The 17103-nt window shown below is 42.0% G+C and overlaps 1 protein-coding gene across 4 annotated transcripts in view; it reads left to right on the top strand.

Moving 5' to 3' along the window:
- Positions 1 to 17103, top strand: part of LOC128733480 (uncharacterized) — a 179871-nt gene that overhangs the window by 135278 nt on the left and 27490 nt on the right. The window lies entirely within an intron of this gene.

Raw genomic sequence — 17103 nt, 5'->3', positions numbered from 1 at the left:
AGCAGCAGATGCAGAAAAATTGACACTAACGTCCCGTGCTGAACATCGTATCGTATTGAAGGATGAATGGAAAGATAAGCCACCAGTACGACAGTTTCCGTACGTCACGTCCCCCAAGACACAAATGCTTGTGGCCGTCGAGCTTCAAAGATTGTTAGACAAAGGTATTCTGGAGCGAAGTAGCTCTGATTGGTCTTTAAACTGTGTACCAGTTAACAAACCTAATAAGGTTAGGCTGTGCCTGGATGCAAGAAAGATAAATGAGCGAACGGTACGGGATGCGTACCCGTTGCCTCATCCAGGAAGAATTTTAGGGCAGCTGCCAAAAGCCAGATACCTGTCCACAATTGACCTTTCTGAAGCTTTCTTACAAGTGCCATTGGAGAAAAGTTCACGAAAGTACACTGCATTTAGCGTGCAGGGAAAAGGGCTTTTCCAATACACGAGAATGCCCTTCGGTCTTATAAATAGTCCGGCTACGTTATCCAGGTTAGGTCATGCACCGACGCCATGTTAAGTCACGGAGCTTTATAGCCGAATGTTTTTGTCTGCCTCGACGACATCGTCGTGGTAACGGAAACATTCGAGCAGCACGTACAGCTCCTACAAGAGATTGCTCGAAGGTTGAAAGAAACCAATCTTAGCATCAATGTTCAGAAGTCTCATTTTGGTGTTTCCGAAATTTCCTTTTTGGGTTATCTTTTGAGCTCCGAAGGACTGCAAACTAATCTCGAAAAGATTCGACCGATCGTTGGGTATGAAAGGCCAACAACGGTAACGAAGCTCAGAAGGTTTCTGGGCATGGCGAATTATTATCGCCGTTTTATATCGAATTTCAGTGGGGTTACTGCAGCACTAACGGATCTCCTCCAAACCAAGTTTAAAATCATCCAGTGGAATGAAAAAGCCGAAGCTGCTTTCTGTGAGATAAAAGAACGTCTGATTTCATCTCCAGTCCTGGGTAGTCCCGACTTTGCACAAGAGTTCACTATCCAAACCGACACGAGTGACGTAGCAGTAGCTGGGTAGAACGATTGTGAGCGAGTAATTTCGTATTTTGCGCACAAGCTCACGACACCGCAGAAAAACTACCACGCGGCGGAGAAGGAAGCTCTAGCGGCTATACTCTATCGATGCATTTCGCGGCTATATTGAAGGCTATCACTTCACGTTGATCACTGATTCATCGGCACTAACCTATATTCTAAATACAAAATGGAAAGCCGGTTCTCGTTGCAGTCAATGGTCACTCAATTTACAGCAGTATGACATGACCGTAAAACATCGTAAGGGGAAGGAAAACGTGGTACCGGATGTACTGTCAAGGAGTGTAGCAGAGTTCAGCACCTCAACCAAATAGTTTTGGTATAGCAACACTCTACAAAAGGTTCTGGATAACCCCGACAAGTACGTCGACTTTAGGGTCGAAAACAATCGATTGTTTAAATTTATATCCGTGCCAGACAGTCCGTCTGATCAGTCTTACGAATGGAAGAAAATTCCTCAAGCGGAGGAAATTCCACTACAATGCCACGATAATTCTTTCCACCCCGGTCAAGAAAAAACACTAGCACGTATTCGTCAGCGCTATTACTGGCCCGAATGGCTGCGCAAATTCGACAGTATGTCCAGAAGTGCGGTACCTGCAAAGAGGTGAAGGCAACAACTAGGCCAGTCAATCCAGAAATGGGCGAAATAAGACGCGCCACTCGTCCATGGCAAATAATTTCGGCCGATTTCATCGGACCACTCTCTCGTAGTCGCAAAGGTAACCAGCATATCCTAGTCGTATCCACATCCCTAGAACGAACGTCATTCTCATACATTTTTCTTGAAGCCGTTTGAGCCAGGCTTGCTGGCTGGATTTTATGTCAAATTTGCCAGCAGCTGTTAAGAATTACGCAATCATAGGGTTTTATGCTTCAGAAAATTTGTTGCATGTAGAATGTGGATAGTGAAAGATGTTCGTTTTTTTGTGTTGTCGGCAACGTAAGATAGTAAAAATTCTAACTATTGATAGTCTTATTTGTTACGATAAACAAAAGAGGGGAAACAACACGCATACACGCATTCGTCATACCGCGCAGCATTAAATACATGCGTTATCCCGTTTAAATTTTGTTTCAAAATTTGTTGTTTACCTCTATTACCACTACTATCGGAGGCGGTTTCAGCTGACAGCTGTCGTGACAGGGATCTGGTCGTATCTGATTACTTTTCGAAATGGATTATGATTCAGCCTGTCCAAAGTATAAATAGCACTTCGTTATGTAGTATTCTTCAAGATCACTGGTTTTTTAGAAACTCCGTTCCAGAAATCATTATCACCGACAATGGCAGCACTTTTCTTTCGAAGGAATTTAAGCAATTACTAGACCGCTTCAAGATCACACACTGGTTAAATTCGCGATACTATTCTCAGGCAAATCCCGTGGAAAGGGCAAACAGAACGATAAACGCTGCAATCCGAACATACGTAAAAGGCGATCAAAAGTTGTGGGACACTCGTCTCCCAGAAATGGAGATGATCCTCAACACGAGCGTTCACTCGTTCACAAGTCTAACGCCTTTCTTTATTATACACGGGCATGAGCTGTCGGAAAGTGGTACCGATCACAAACTTTTTCGCCATGATGAAACATTGACTCCGAGTCAACAGGAAGAGCGACGGAAAGAGTTGTTCAGTGGTATCTACGACTTGGTAAGCCGCAATTTGCGCAAAGCACACGATTCTTCCCGCCACCGCTACAACCTTCGTCATCGTCAATGCCAAACCATTAGTGGTGGACCAGCTAGTGTACCGACGCAACATAAACAATCTAATGCTAGCGAGGGATACAATGCCAAATACGGTAGGCAATTCCTTCCCTGTCGAGTTCTAGCAAAGATTGGATCTTCCTCTTACGAATTGCAAGATCTCAATGGAAAAAATAGGTGTGTGGCCGGCAGCCCACATTAAACCAGGTGGATGAATGTTTGTCACGTCGTTACTAGAGTAAAACTTGGGATTCAGGAAGTAACAATGCCGTTTGTTCTGTAGCTTGCTATAGCACTATATACTGCAAGACAAGCTCGTTTCCAGTCCACTTTAATTCAGTACCGATTTAGTCCTCCCGTTCGCGTTTCTGTTGTACCTACAAGTAGTAAAAACCCACAAATATTAACCTTATACTTACCTGAAAATCTCGAAAAAGACCCGAAATTAGCCAGATTTCAATTGACCTGTTCGACAGAAACTTATGCGCTGACGGTGGTGGTCTTTGGAACTAGCCGAACGGTGAGAAAGTTGACAGTTTGCTTGAAGAATCGGAAAAAAGTTCACTTTTTTAATTTTCTTAATGTAGTGAAACAATGTACGAGTAAAATTTTTATTGCAAAATGTAAGAAAATTGAGTACTTTATTTTTGGTATATACTTTGTCAGTGGTTTATTTACAGTATATACGAGAAAATAATGTTTTTGAATATTTATGCGACAACAAACAGGTTATATATCACGCTAAATTATAAAAATCCACGTGCTTGAGTGGTAAAAAGCTTGTTTTTTGTGAAATTAATATAAACCAGGCTATTGCAAGCAAGATACAGGATAACTAAAGAGAACATTCATATTTTCATGTAGTGCCGGAGCAACATGGTTCGATAAGACTGAAAGATATTAGAATCTCCAGAACTTTGACTTGAACCGATACAAAACAAGCATAAAGATCTTGTAAAGTAGAAAAACATTCCAATAATATGCAAAAACCGCTTCAGGATCACTGCTGTGTTCGATTAGTTAAGTCGCCACACTAACTTTTACAGTATTCTTCAAATTTATGCTCTTTCAATTCACTATTTTAAAAGTGTTTTTAAAGTAACTTGTAAAACAGCAAATTTCTTACAAAACCTGATAAAAATGTAGTAAAGTTTTCAATCGAAAACCAGTTAAAAATTAAATTTACTGAAAATTTTTTATGAAATATACCGCATCTGACATTTGTTTTCGTTTTTCTCACCATCGGAGCAGGTAGCGACACGCCGGCAGTTTTTACTCAAATTTGTCAATTGACCTTTTTGAGTAAAAACTGCCGCCAAGTTTCTTTTGAAATGAGATTTGAGGCCCAAAAGATGGCCCAACCACGACGACATTCCCCTATAAATTGATAGTAGTTATAGAGTACCTACCATAGTTGTCGATCTAAAATGGATGACGACCAACAAATAGTAGTCGATCTAGGGATAGATGACGACTTATGTCGAATTTGTTTATTCAATCCGGGTTGAAACTGGATGAATTTTATCTGTCAGATAGGAGAAAATTAACACAAAAAGTTCATGCAGTTCCAATCCGGATTGAATAAACAAATTCGACATTAGAAATATTCATAAAGATCTAAAAAAGGATGACGATCCTAAAATTTACTGTCCAGCTACAGATAGACGACGAACCTAGTAATTAAGTAGAATGACCGTTGCGTGAATGAGAATGTATGAATGAATTGTGAATACTAAGGGTGCGAATGAACGAGAAATGAACGAACTAGATATGAATGTAAGAGCGATCTATTGTCGAATTTGTTTATTCAATCCGGGTTGAAACTGGATGAATTTCATCTGTCAGATAGGAGCAAATTAACACAAAAACTACAAGGTATACAGCCCTAAGGGTTGTACGAAAGGGTGACGTAGGACTATATCAGATCATTAGATCAACGACTAATGTAAATTGCATTTCTGGCATATGTATGTTTATAAGAATCTGTTAGTGCCATTGTTTAATTGAATTTTTAAAAGAGAAGAGCGAAATTTTCCAGTTCAATCCTTTATTGAATGCAATAGTCGCTTTGAAAATACGTGGACAGGGGTTCATAAGTACAAGGCCTGCGACCAATGCGACATAGAGATTTCTTTTCAATATCACTTGTGTGCATCGTAAAGGTTGAAACGGTAATGAATGATCAGCCCACCGATTATTGTATTGAATATGATTTTGCGTAGTTTGACATGTTTCAATAATCTTACTTTTACTCGCTTGTGGCCTTTAAAAGGGCCATTGGTTACAAATAACATTAAAGCCAAAGCACGTTCATCGCAAATATGACGTGTCATTCGAATGTCCTTCTCTTTTGACATGAATGGCAACAGGCAGGTAAGTTAGCGACGTCGATTCACTGTCTTTTGCTTCACACCATAGAAAAAAGACTTACCTCCACAAACCTCCCACATGCCGAATTTGGTTCCTTTTGCTTGCTTCTCGAGTTATTACAAAATTTAATATTATTTGTATGGGAGCCCTCACTTAAAGAGGGGAGAGGTCTCAATTCACATTAGAAAAAATTCTTGCCTTCTGAAACCACCACATGCCAAATTTGGTTCCATTTGCTCGATTAGTTCTAGAGTTATGAGGAAATTTGAATTTCATTTGTATAGGAGCCCTCCCTCCTCTCAGAAAGAGAAAGGGTCTCAGTACACTATAGAAAAAATTCCTGCCTTCTGAAACCTCCACATGCCAAGTTTGGTTCAATTTGCTTGATTAGTTCAGGAAGTTTTGAGGAAATTTGTCTTTCATTTGTATAGGAGCTGGAGCACTCCTTCTTACGCCCTCCTTGAAATTGGTCTCTAGCCCCCCATAAAATTGCTGGTCATTTTATCTATCCAACGACATATAAATTGTTCAGTTTCGTACAGTAGCTTAGTAGTTATTAGCATTTGAAATCTTTCATTCAAATGTTACACCTCTATTTTCGTTTTCACAAAGTGCTACCCAGTCCCAGTATAGTAAACAAAGACGTAGTCCTACGTCAAAAGTTCATCCAGTTCCAATCCCGATTGAATAAACAAATTCGACATATAATAGGGGAGTGCATGAAAGAGAGACGAACGAAAATGAATGAAACGAATGAAAGGACGATGAATGAAAGGCAGATAAAAGGAGTATAAAAGAGAGAAGAATGAAAGTGAAAAATTTTGCTCAACTAAAATGTTGAGAGAATCGCAAGTAATTTCGAAGATGAATAATAATTGATATGATCTTCGTACCTTAAGTAATCATTTTGCGTCAACAAACGAATGAAGTTGACAGAATGGTTCTCAACAGTTTTGTTTCTGGTCAGCAACAGTGAAAACGGAGGCTTTTATCTGATGCACATAGGAATCTGAAGGCTTTGTTATCGGGTCAAAGAACTAACGGATAGACGAAATCTTTTCCGGTTTTGACATTACAACTGCCCGTTCTGCAGGTGGACAGGCTCACTTTCTAAGTGTCATACAATTCGTGGGAAAGAGATCCTCTGGTTCCCATGAAAAATTATTTCACGAATTGACCTGACGCATTAGAGAGAAGTAGTCGCATTTGTAGTTTCTGGACTGAAGATGGACAGGCTCACTCCCTCAGAATCACACAATTAGTGGGAAAGAGCTCCTCTGGTTACTATGAAAAATCATTCCACGAATTATTATTATTATTATTATTTATTATTATTTATTTATAATTCATCGAACGCTAGGGTTTACATGAATGACTTAATACTACGTAAGTTGTCACAAATTACTTAAATTCAGACGATTTTTAAACACATTGATACTGACATTAAAGTCGAGTTCGTCAAAAACCTGATTAAAAACTAAACACATTGCTCTAACAGGTTCGTTCTGCGCGTATTCGGTTCTAAAAAATGGTAATCTAAGGAACGGCCGGAGTCGAAGATTTCTTGGAGCAATGCTAACATTGATCTGACTCAAAATTTGAGGAGCGTCTATTTCACCTAACAGTAATTTCCCAACGAAAACAGCCTTGGTAATGTCACGTCTTTTCGACAGAGTGTTCATGCCAAGCAACGCACATCGACTCACGTAAGGTGGTAAATCGTTTGGGTTATTCCAAGGCAGAAACCTCAAAGCGTAGCGAATAAATTTCCTCTGAACCGCTTCAATTCTTTTAATCCACACATCATGATATGGACTCCATACTGCGGCTGCCGTTTCAAGTGTTGACCGCACAAGTGAGAAGTACAGTGCCCTCAGGCAGTACGGATCGTTGAATTCCTTGGAAATCCGGAAGATGAACCCAAGATTGCGATTGGCCTTCGCTATGATGTAAGAGTAGTGCTCCCTGAACGACAGTTGTGTATCGAGCAAAATACCAAGGTCCTTGAACGATGAAACTCTTTCGATTACTTCACCATCAATCTTGTACTGCCAATGTACTAGTTGCTTTTTACGCGTGAAAGAAATTACGGCACATTTTTTCACACTAATCACCATGCGATTTTCAGAACACCAATCTGCCAACAAGTTCACCATCCATTGTAGCTGCTTGCAATCTTCAATGGTTCTCACCCGCAAGAACATTTTCAAGTCATCTGCATAGAATAGTCTGCATCCTTCAGGTATTAGGAAACAAACATCGTTGATGAATATGGAGAAAAGCAACGGTCCGAGGTTACTCCCTTGCGGCACACCAGAAAAGTTTCCAAAAGCATTCGATTCGTGGGACCCAAGTTTTACACACAATCGACGGTTCGTGAGATATGATGCTATCCATTCGACAAAGCTAGTTGGTGCACCTAGACGATTAATTTTTGCAACTAGAATCTTATGATTAACTCTGTCAAACGCTGCTTTCAGATCCGTGTAGATGGTATCAACTTGGACACCTTCGCTCATGTTTACCAAGCAGTATGACGTAAACTGTAGTAAATTTGTAGAAATAGATCTTCCAGGAAAGAAACCGTGCTGATCGGTTGAGACGTAGGATTTGACTGCTTGCATCAGTTGCCTACAAACTAGCGTTTCCAGCAGTTTTGATCCAGCACTTAGCGATGTTATGCCACGATAATTAGAGATGTTTCTCTTTTCTCCCTTTTTGAATACTGGAAACATGATCGAGTTCTTCCAGCTGTCCGGAAATGTAGATTGGCTCAACGAACTGTTGCATATGAAACGCAATGGTTCACATAACGCACTAACACACCTCTTCAAAACAAGCGTAGGAATTCCATCAGGCCCTGAAGCAGCCGACGATTTAATTTCTTTGATCGCAGTTTCAACATCTGTAGTAGTGAATTGGCCCACACGGAAGTCCAGCACATCAGCAGGCACATTTCGCATCGCTCTCCTCACTTGCTGATTGCTAATAGTTTCCTCATCAAACACACTCGAGAAATGTTTTGCAAATAGATTGCATATGCCGTCGACAGAATCTGCACACTCGTCGCCAAGAAACATACTCGATGGAAGACCACTCTCATTGCGTTTTTCGTTAACGAACATCCAGAAACGTTTTGGGTTGCTCTTGAGGTTAGATTGTGTACGTCGAACATACCAAGCATAAAGTGTACGGTTATAACTTTTGTATCTAGTGCTAGCTGTCGCAAACACTCTTTGTGCAAAGATGTTTCGATTTCTCGAGTATTTCCGGAGTGCGGCGGCTCTTTCGCGTTTTAGTTTCCTAAGAGTACTGTTAGACCAGTGAGGTTTCCGCCGCGGTCGGGGAGGCGGAACGTGAGCTCGGAACAGTTCGGTAGTAGTTGCTATCAGCAATTCCACAGATTCGTTGACATTTACCGCTTCATACAGTGGGGACCAATCAATAGCCGCGAGTAGGGTTGTTGATATTTAAATTAAAAAATAATGTCGATATCAGTAACATCGATATTTGGGTTCTTGATGATACTGACATCGATATTCAGATCGTATATCGATATTTTTTATCGATATTGCGAAAAAACTGCGTAACTGCTTGAAAAGGTGCAATTTAACATGTTCTCATCTTGATGCATTTTTTTTTATTTTTTATTCATTTATTCAACATCAACAGACTACAATTGTCCTAATGATGGTTTCTTATACTATTACTAATCACACAGTCAAACAATTACAAATATACACAGATTTTCTTAAACGTCATTGGTAGAGAATAATACAGAAAAGTTTCGGCGGATAGTTTCACGTGACAGATTAAAATCAAAGTCAGCGGCAACTCTATTGAAGACTCGCTGTACTCCGCTCATAGCACTGTTTTGTCCATAGTTGGTGCGTTGAAATGGTAGTCGCAGCATTGCGTCATTCCGCAGTGCCCTGCAACTTACATTCAGATTATTCGTACCTAAAATGGCAGGACAATCGATTCTTCCCTGCAACATATCAGCAGCAAACAAAGCTCTCGCGACGTTCCTTCGCGCCTGAAGTGTCTCCAAATGGATCAACCGGCATCGTCTCTCGTAACTCGGCAATCGGAACGGATCTCGCCAAGGTAGATGACGGAGCGCAAAACGTAAGAAGCGGCGTTGAATCGACTCAATCCTAACAACTCCGTTTTGGTAATACGGATGCCAGACGATGGAACCGTATTCGACAGTCGAACGGATGAGTGAGCAGTATAATGCCTTAAGACAATACACGTTGGTGAAGCCTTTAGTGATGCGGAAGACGAATCCTAGAGTTCTGGATGCTTTGTCCACAATGTAGGAAATGTGTCGTCTAAACGATAACTGACTGTCCAAGATAATGCCGAGATCTTTCACTTGGTCGACACGTTGGATTTCAGTACCAACGAGCTTGTAGTTGAAAATCACTGGTTGACGGATTCGGGCGAAAGAAATAATGGAGCATTTTTCAGGGTTCACGTGCATGCAGTTCAAGTTACACCAATCCATAAAGGTGTCAAGCTCTCGTTGAATACGGATTGCATCGACATTGGAGCGAATCTTCAGATCATCGGCGTAGGATAAACGAGGGCCTTCAAGAACGGACGAAGCCGAAAATGCATTAGATTGAAAACCTTCAACCGTCACAATCAGTTTACGACCTACGAGATAGGAATTAAACCAACGCAGCACACTTCCGCTGATACCGAGTCTTTCCAATTTGGCTATTGCAATAGCATGATTGATTTTGTCGAACGCCGCAGATAAATCAGTATAGATGACGTCCGTTTGAACACGGTCCGCTAAGCTTTCCGCAATATATGATGTGAGACACATGAGGATTTGTAGTGCTTGATCTGCCGGCGATGAATCCATGTTGATCATCACTTAGGTATTGTTTGAAGTGTGACAGCAGCGGAGTCATGATTACAAGCTCGAATAACTTCGAAATGGCACATAATGATGAGATTCCTCGGTAGTTATTGATGTCTTTCCGATCTCCTTTCTTATGAACAGGAAACATATGGGCAGTTTTCCATACGGACGGAAATACCTAGCTTGAGACGGACAGGCTAAACACCAGCTGAAGCGGGATAAGTAGGTCAGCGACGTGCTTTTTTAAAAACTCAGACGGTATGCCATCTGGGCCGGCTTTAGTCGAAGATTTTCATTGTTTCGTCGATATTAAGAGTACCCAGCGTATTCGCAATCATTAGCGCAACATTGTTGGCAGCCTGAGTAACTTGGTCGTCTGGGATCACTTCATCGCAAAACGTTCGCCCGAATTTATCAGCAAATAGTTGACTGATATGATCAGATGATCCGAAGCGACTTCACCATTCAGGGTCATGGTTGAGGGAAGGCCCGATTCTTTACGCTGATCGCTAACATACTTCCAAAAAGTTTTCGGTTTCAACTTCAGATTACGCTGAATTCTGTGTCGTCTATAGCAATCCCGATTGGTTCGTTTGTATACAGCGTTCAATCTGATGTAATGCTCACGCAGCGAAAGGGTGCGGAACTTGGAGTATATCCTAAGCGCAGCCCTTTTTTCCGTCTTCAGAATACGAAGCTCGCGGGTCAACCAAGGTTTACTGTTTGGCGAATGTACTATCTTAGGTACATGACGATCGATTGCGTGCCCAATTATATGAGAAAGAGTCCATGCTGCGTTATCGGCATCGTTTCCGTCGAGAACACCAATCCAGTCGATAGTTGCAAAGAATTCGGCAATGCTTTGGTGATCAGCATTCCGAAAGTCGTACGAAACAGGCGGGATGATTTTCATATGATCAGAATGATGGTCCTGGAAGGCTAGGATGAGTGGGGTGTGGTGTCTTACTAGCTTAACCAGAGGTGACGGAGCGAGCGAAATCACTGGGGCAACATCCTGTACGCTGACGAAGCAGAGATCCAGACTGCGATTGGTCACGTGGTTGATTTGTCGCAATGTGGCAGAGCTATAATAGTCAAGAAGCCGTAAAGCTCCGAGGTGTACAGCGGAGTGTCCGGGATCCGGATGGAGAAACCCATTGCTGGATGGTTGCCACAGTAGTCCTGGAAGGTTGAAATCCCCGATAACAATTAGCACGTCGGTTGCGGTAGCCACATCGATAACTGACATAACCGACGCATTCTGCGAGCTTTTTCGTTATTATCCAAGGAATAAAGTGCCAAAGGCCCTTAAGGGGGCATCCATAAAGTACGTCACGCTTATAGGTGGGAGGGGGGGTTGACCTAATCGTGACGATTTGTGACCTAGGGGGGAGGGGGGGTTTGAAGTTAGGTGACGTCACATGAAAAAAAAATCACGAGTCACGAATGTGTGATGAAATGTGACAAGGGCGGGGAGTTGATTTCGGTCACAATTTGCGTGACGTACTAAATGGATGTCGCCTAAACCCTTTAACATGAATCCGCACTTTAACTGTGCATGCAGCATCTAATCATGATGCTTGATGAACTTATAGATGACAAAATAGGAAATATTTTTGTTATCTCTCATGCAATGCCATTTCCTTACTAGATCTCGTGACGTGCGGATCAGCATCAAACATCCTTATTCTCTATTCCAATGAACATTAAACAGAACGGAATAAAATATTTCCGATCGAATTATTTGCTCATTTAATTTAGCTGGCGGACCAAGGATTGTAAGACAGATCCTTTGGAGTGCACAATAAGTTTAAAATAAAATCACTCCAGAGGTACAACCACAGACTAACAGACGTAACACTTCGTACAAATTTTCTAACAAAACATCGTTTCAATGACACTTCTAAAACTTGGAAAAAACACTAGCATCACCTGGTGCAGTCTTCGCGCTACGCAAAGCAGCTTGCTATAAATTTAGCAATGCTATAAATTTGCTTGTATATTATCTGACAACAGCGCCAACATAAGTGAGCGGTATTCTCGCGCAGCGACTGTTGTTTGAGTCTTGGCTTAAGTGAACATTTGAAATGATCGTTTTTATTGGCGATGGAATGAGGCTTCAGTGTTACGTCTGTTAGTCTGTGGTACAACTGTGAAGTTATTGATAGCCCGTATAAAAAAATCGGGGCCGATATCGGCCATAAATATCAAAATATTAATAATATCGGTCATCTCAATATCGCCCTCAAATATTGAAATTTTGATGACGGAAAATCGATAATATCAAATATCGATATAATATCAACAACCCTAGCCGCGAGAGCTTGGTTAAGTGAATCAAAGTTAGCCCGTTTAAAGTCGAATTCTCTGTCGTCATCTAAGTCTTCGAAATGAGTAGGAGCGGCACACGAGAGAGTAGCACTAAACGGAGGATGCTGCGGGTCGACTCGGGTTAAAGGCTCAACAGATTCTGATAATTCGCAACACGTTGTTACATCATCATCGACGAAAAGTAAGTCCAATGTTCTACCATTCACATTTCTAATAGCATTAAGTTGCTTGAAGTTCAGAATGGACAGTCCATCTAGAAGGGCTACGCTGGAAGTTGAAAACGTTGATTTAAGTGGATCTGGGAACACAAAGTGTGCAGCACCCGAGTTAGACCATGTTAGACCGGGTTGATTGAAATCGCCAAACAACAAATGCATATCAGACATTCCCGAAGAGCTTACAACAGCGTCCACTGACTCGATCAGCTTTCTTACTACATCTACTTCAACTGCGAGATCCGGTGGGACATATGCTACACCAACTTGTATTTTTCTTCCGTTTCCATCTACACTTATCCACAACTGCTCGATATCTTCATCAACGCGAATCGTGCAGCGAGAAAAGATAAGCCGATTACGGACCGCAATCAAAACTCCACCACCTCTCAATTTTCCAGAACGAATTGGGTCACGATCTTTGCGAAAAACGATGTACTCTTGGCCGAAAAGCTGGGGTGACTGAATCTCATTATTCAGCCACATTTCCGTTAGAACGATAACATCGTACTCAGCATCTGAGGCAGCAACATAGAAATCTTCCACTTTGGTTCGTAGTCCTCTAGTGTTTTGGTAAAAGAAACTGATTGCAGTGCTTTGCTCAAGGCAGGAACGAGCAGGGGCTGCTGGTGGTGGCTTAGATAACAATGCCGGTGCAGTTGTGATACTAGGCATGTGGTTCGGAACTGGCATAGCGTCATTGGTGTGTGTAGCAAAATCCGAAATTGTACTCGTGTCACGTGGAGATCCCGAGCTGGAAGCGGGAAAAGGAACACGACTATCAGCTACTGGCAGGAACTCGGGTGATCTTACGATGCCAAAATCAATGCCACTCATATGATATTGAGGTGATGACTGTCCAGAAGTTGGTAGAGGTTGAGATTGGCTGGAAGCGATCAATAGATCAGGCGAGGCAATGTTCACAACGGCACTATACTTGCCTGAGAGTGGCTGTCGGGAGATCCCGTCACCAACCACGACCGAAGGACCAGGACGACTCTGTTGGCTGGAACTGAATAGAGCTCGACGAATATGAAGGCAGCAATTATCAGGATACTCGACTTGGTCGGGTGGCTCAGGGACTCCCTTAGTATCGTGAGCAATGCGTCCTGGTTGTACATGAAAGCAGCAATCACAGAGGGAGTCGTAAGCAATGGGAACTTTGCTGATAACAGGTTCACTGCAGCTGTAACGTAAAAAGGAATCAGGCAGATGGACGATGCTGGAACTCGCATACTTGCCTGAGAAAGGTTTACGGAAGTACCCGTCACCAACTACGACCAAAGAGCCAGGACGACTTTGTTGGCAGGAACAATTACGAGGATCCGGGCGATTATGTTGACAGGAACTACCAGGATGCGCGGCTAGGTCGGGTGGCTCAGGGACTCCCTTGCAGCTGTAGGCAATGCGTCCTGGTTGCGGTGTCAACTGGTTATGCACTAGTTGCTAGCAGGAATAGTCGATGCGCTGTTTTGCTAATTTTAGCCGTTTTTTATGAAGCGGGCAGTTGTGACTCCAGGCAGCATGGGCAACGTCGAGCGGTTCTTCATTCTGCTTGCAGAGACGGTTTTGTTCTTTGCAATTGATGCATACTTCAGTCTATGACGGACAATCGCGGACGTTATGCTCTCCGGAACACTTGGGGCAGCAGAAAGTGTTTTGACAGGAAGATGATTTATGGCCGAATTGCGAGCACTTGAAACAGCGCATTGCGTCGATGACTTCGTAGATCTGGCATCGTTCCCATCCAATATAGACATACTGTGACTTCAATAATGAATCGAAAGCCGCTGCATTGCATTCAAAAAAGGCAGTGAATGTTTTACCAGAAACGTTATTCACTTCGTTTATTCGCAGCAACTTCATCTCAGCCGACTCAGGCAGACGATTTTGTTTTTTAGCTAGTCGGATATATTGTTAGGTTCCTCGATAATGCCAACAATTTTGACTCGCGGTTTAAGAGGTTTCCGGGTGTCGATCTCGTATCTATCAGAGAGTGACTCTCGAGCCACACGCACCATTTCGTTTGCAAGTTCATTGGAATCACATCGAACAACAACATCACCATTATCACGATAGCGCACATCCTTAACCGCGTAGGAAACTGGATTAAATTTACTACGCACGTCTTGTTTAGTGACTTCAACCGATTGGGTTTGCTTTGGTTTAAAAATAACAGTCTGCTCAAACAACTTTCGTTGTTTTGGCTTACTTGATTCAAGGCTGATGGTGGTAGTAGTAGTAGTAGTATTAGGTTTGTTTGCTGGTGGTTTCGGAGAGACGATGACACGTTTTCTTCCGGACCGCAATGATCCCGCTAAGGACTCAGGGGCACTAGATCCAGCGGATGCAGTTTTAGCTTGTTGGTCAGGAGCTCTTGATGCGTTTTGAACTGATGGATCACAAATCTTTCCAACTACATCAGCATAGGACATTACCGAAGCACTATTTTTTACATCATCGATGCACTTTTGCACAATTGAATGCAGACGATCTTCGAAAGCATCGAACTGCTCTTTCAGAACCAGATTAAATTTCGATTCACTGGCCTTCGCAGAAGTTTCCAGTTTGTCAACTTTCATAAACAAATCAGTGCATTTCAGCAGGATGTCGTTCAGGCTAGTCTGCCTTTTTCTGCACTCAAAGCCAAAGTATTTCAGCGCTACACTTGTTTTCAAAGCGGGAACGGCAGGAGCAGACAAATCACTACATTTCGAATGATAAATTTGTTGGCATTCTCCGGAACAGTATACACGATCAGCCTCAGTAGTTATCCGGTGTGAGCACACATCGCACTGTACAGCAGTCATTGTTGGGACAAAGCCGGCAGTTGCGGCTGCCCGAGATCGGGCTTATAAGAACAAAGACCAATAGATGGATCACCACAGCACTTATCGAGGATGGTTAATTGAAATTAATTTTTAGCAAAACTCAATTTATATCGCACAACACAACAGACTAATATTCTATCGCGATTTAAAATAGGCAGACGTATCGATAGTGATAACAACTAACAACGCAAGGTTTCGAAAACACGTACTAAACCGATTCAACAACGCAGTTGTAGCCCGAATTGAACTGACTCTGAGGAAGAAGTAGTCGCATTTGATGTTAGCAGTATAAAAAAGCCCTTTTGGTTTTTTTTACCCCGGCTCCGGGAAGATTGTGAAATTGTGTTATTTTAATTCTGAAATAAGTTTTACGAAAGCGATATGAGGAAAGTTGATCAAATTTACCGGGATCGCACGTACACCGGTTAGTATGAGTGCAAGCTACCAATAATTCAAGTGAAAAAAGCGAAGCATTGGGCTTAACCGTCTTTCTAAGACTTGACCCCTTTTTTATCGACAGGTTTAACAGTCTGCTATTGATGCACAGAACTGTTACGGGGCTAGTGCAACAATCCTACTGACTCTATGTATCAGCACCGCCTAGTTTTGCATGTAATATCCACGTAAATCCAACCGCTTAGTTGGTTTCGAGGTATGATGCCGGTTTAACAAGCCAGTCGTCGTATTTTCGAATCTCGTCTAGGTGGTGCTGCTAGATAGAGTCAGTAGGATTGTTGCACTAGCCCCGTAACTGTCTTGTACTCTAATAGCTGGCTAAGAGATAAGAGTCAAGTCTTAGAAAAGACGTTTAAGCCCAAGGCTTTTCGCCTAGCTAAAATTCGAAAACACGACGACTGGCTTGTTAGGCCATCATTGTACCTCGAAACCAACTAAGCGGTTGAATTCACGTGAATGTTACATGAAAAGTGCGGTGGATGAGAATCACTTATGTTTCCACGTAAACTGGACGTGACGATTTTTTTGAGTGTAGGGAGTATCCCTCTGGTCGCGCGCCGTTTTCAAACCTGAAATTTGGATGTGCAAACTACAGACGGTCGATAATCTACAGACGCGCAAAGAGCGTGGCATAAAACACCAATCGAATCGTCAAATCGAGACACCAAATGAGCAAAGTAAACAAACTTGTGTTTCCTCTAGGCAGGGAAGACTAAGTTTTGTAATCTACCTGAAATATTAAAACTTTAACTATTGATCTACTAACAACATATGGATTAGTTACACTCGATATATCATATAATGCTTTGAAAAATTCAATTGGTTTGTTCAATTTGCAAAATATGCGTCGCAATTCGCGAAGTTCCATGGAACATACCTCGCGATTCACGCAACTTACTGCTGATTATAGGGAGATTGATCCAATTCTGACTAGTTGCCAAAACTGTTTAAATAAAACAAACAAAAAAAAGTGTTGCCGAATTGGTAATTTTTCTCTTTGCGCGTCTGTAGATTATCTACCGTCTGTAGTGCAAACCTCACATATACTATTACCAGCTTTCACAAATACAACAAAAGCGTACTGATTCTTTTGGAAACAAAAAAAATAGCAACAAACTTTTATGATGACCCGTGTTTGAACCTTAAAACCAAATTCTTTTGTTCCCCCGTAGGACTTGTTGAAATCAGTATCGCATTAAGTGGCATCCCATCAAATTGCCGATTTCGCCCACCCCCCGCTGCTGAAATTGTTCTTACCTTCACGTGT

Source organism: Sabethes cyaneus, chromosome 2 (genome assembly GCF_943734655.1).
Source record: "Sabethes cyaneus chromosome 2, idSabCyanKW18_F2, whole genome shotgun sequence".
Taxonomy (NCBI): Eukaryota; Metazoa; Arthropoda; class Insecta; order Diptera; family Culicidae; genus Sabethes; species Sabethes cyaneus.
This window is presented reverse-complemented; position numbering and strand designations above follow the sequence as displayed.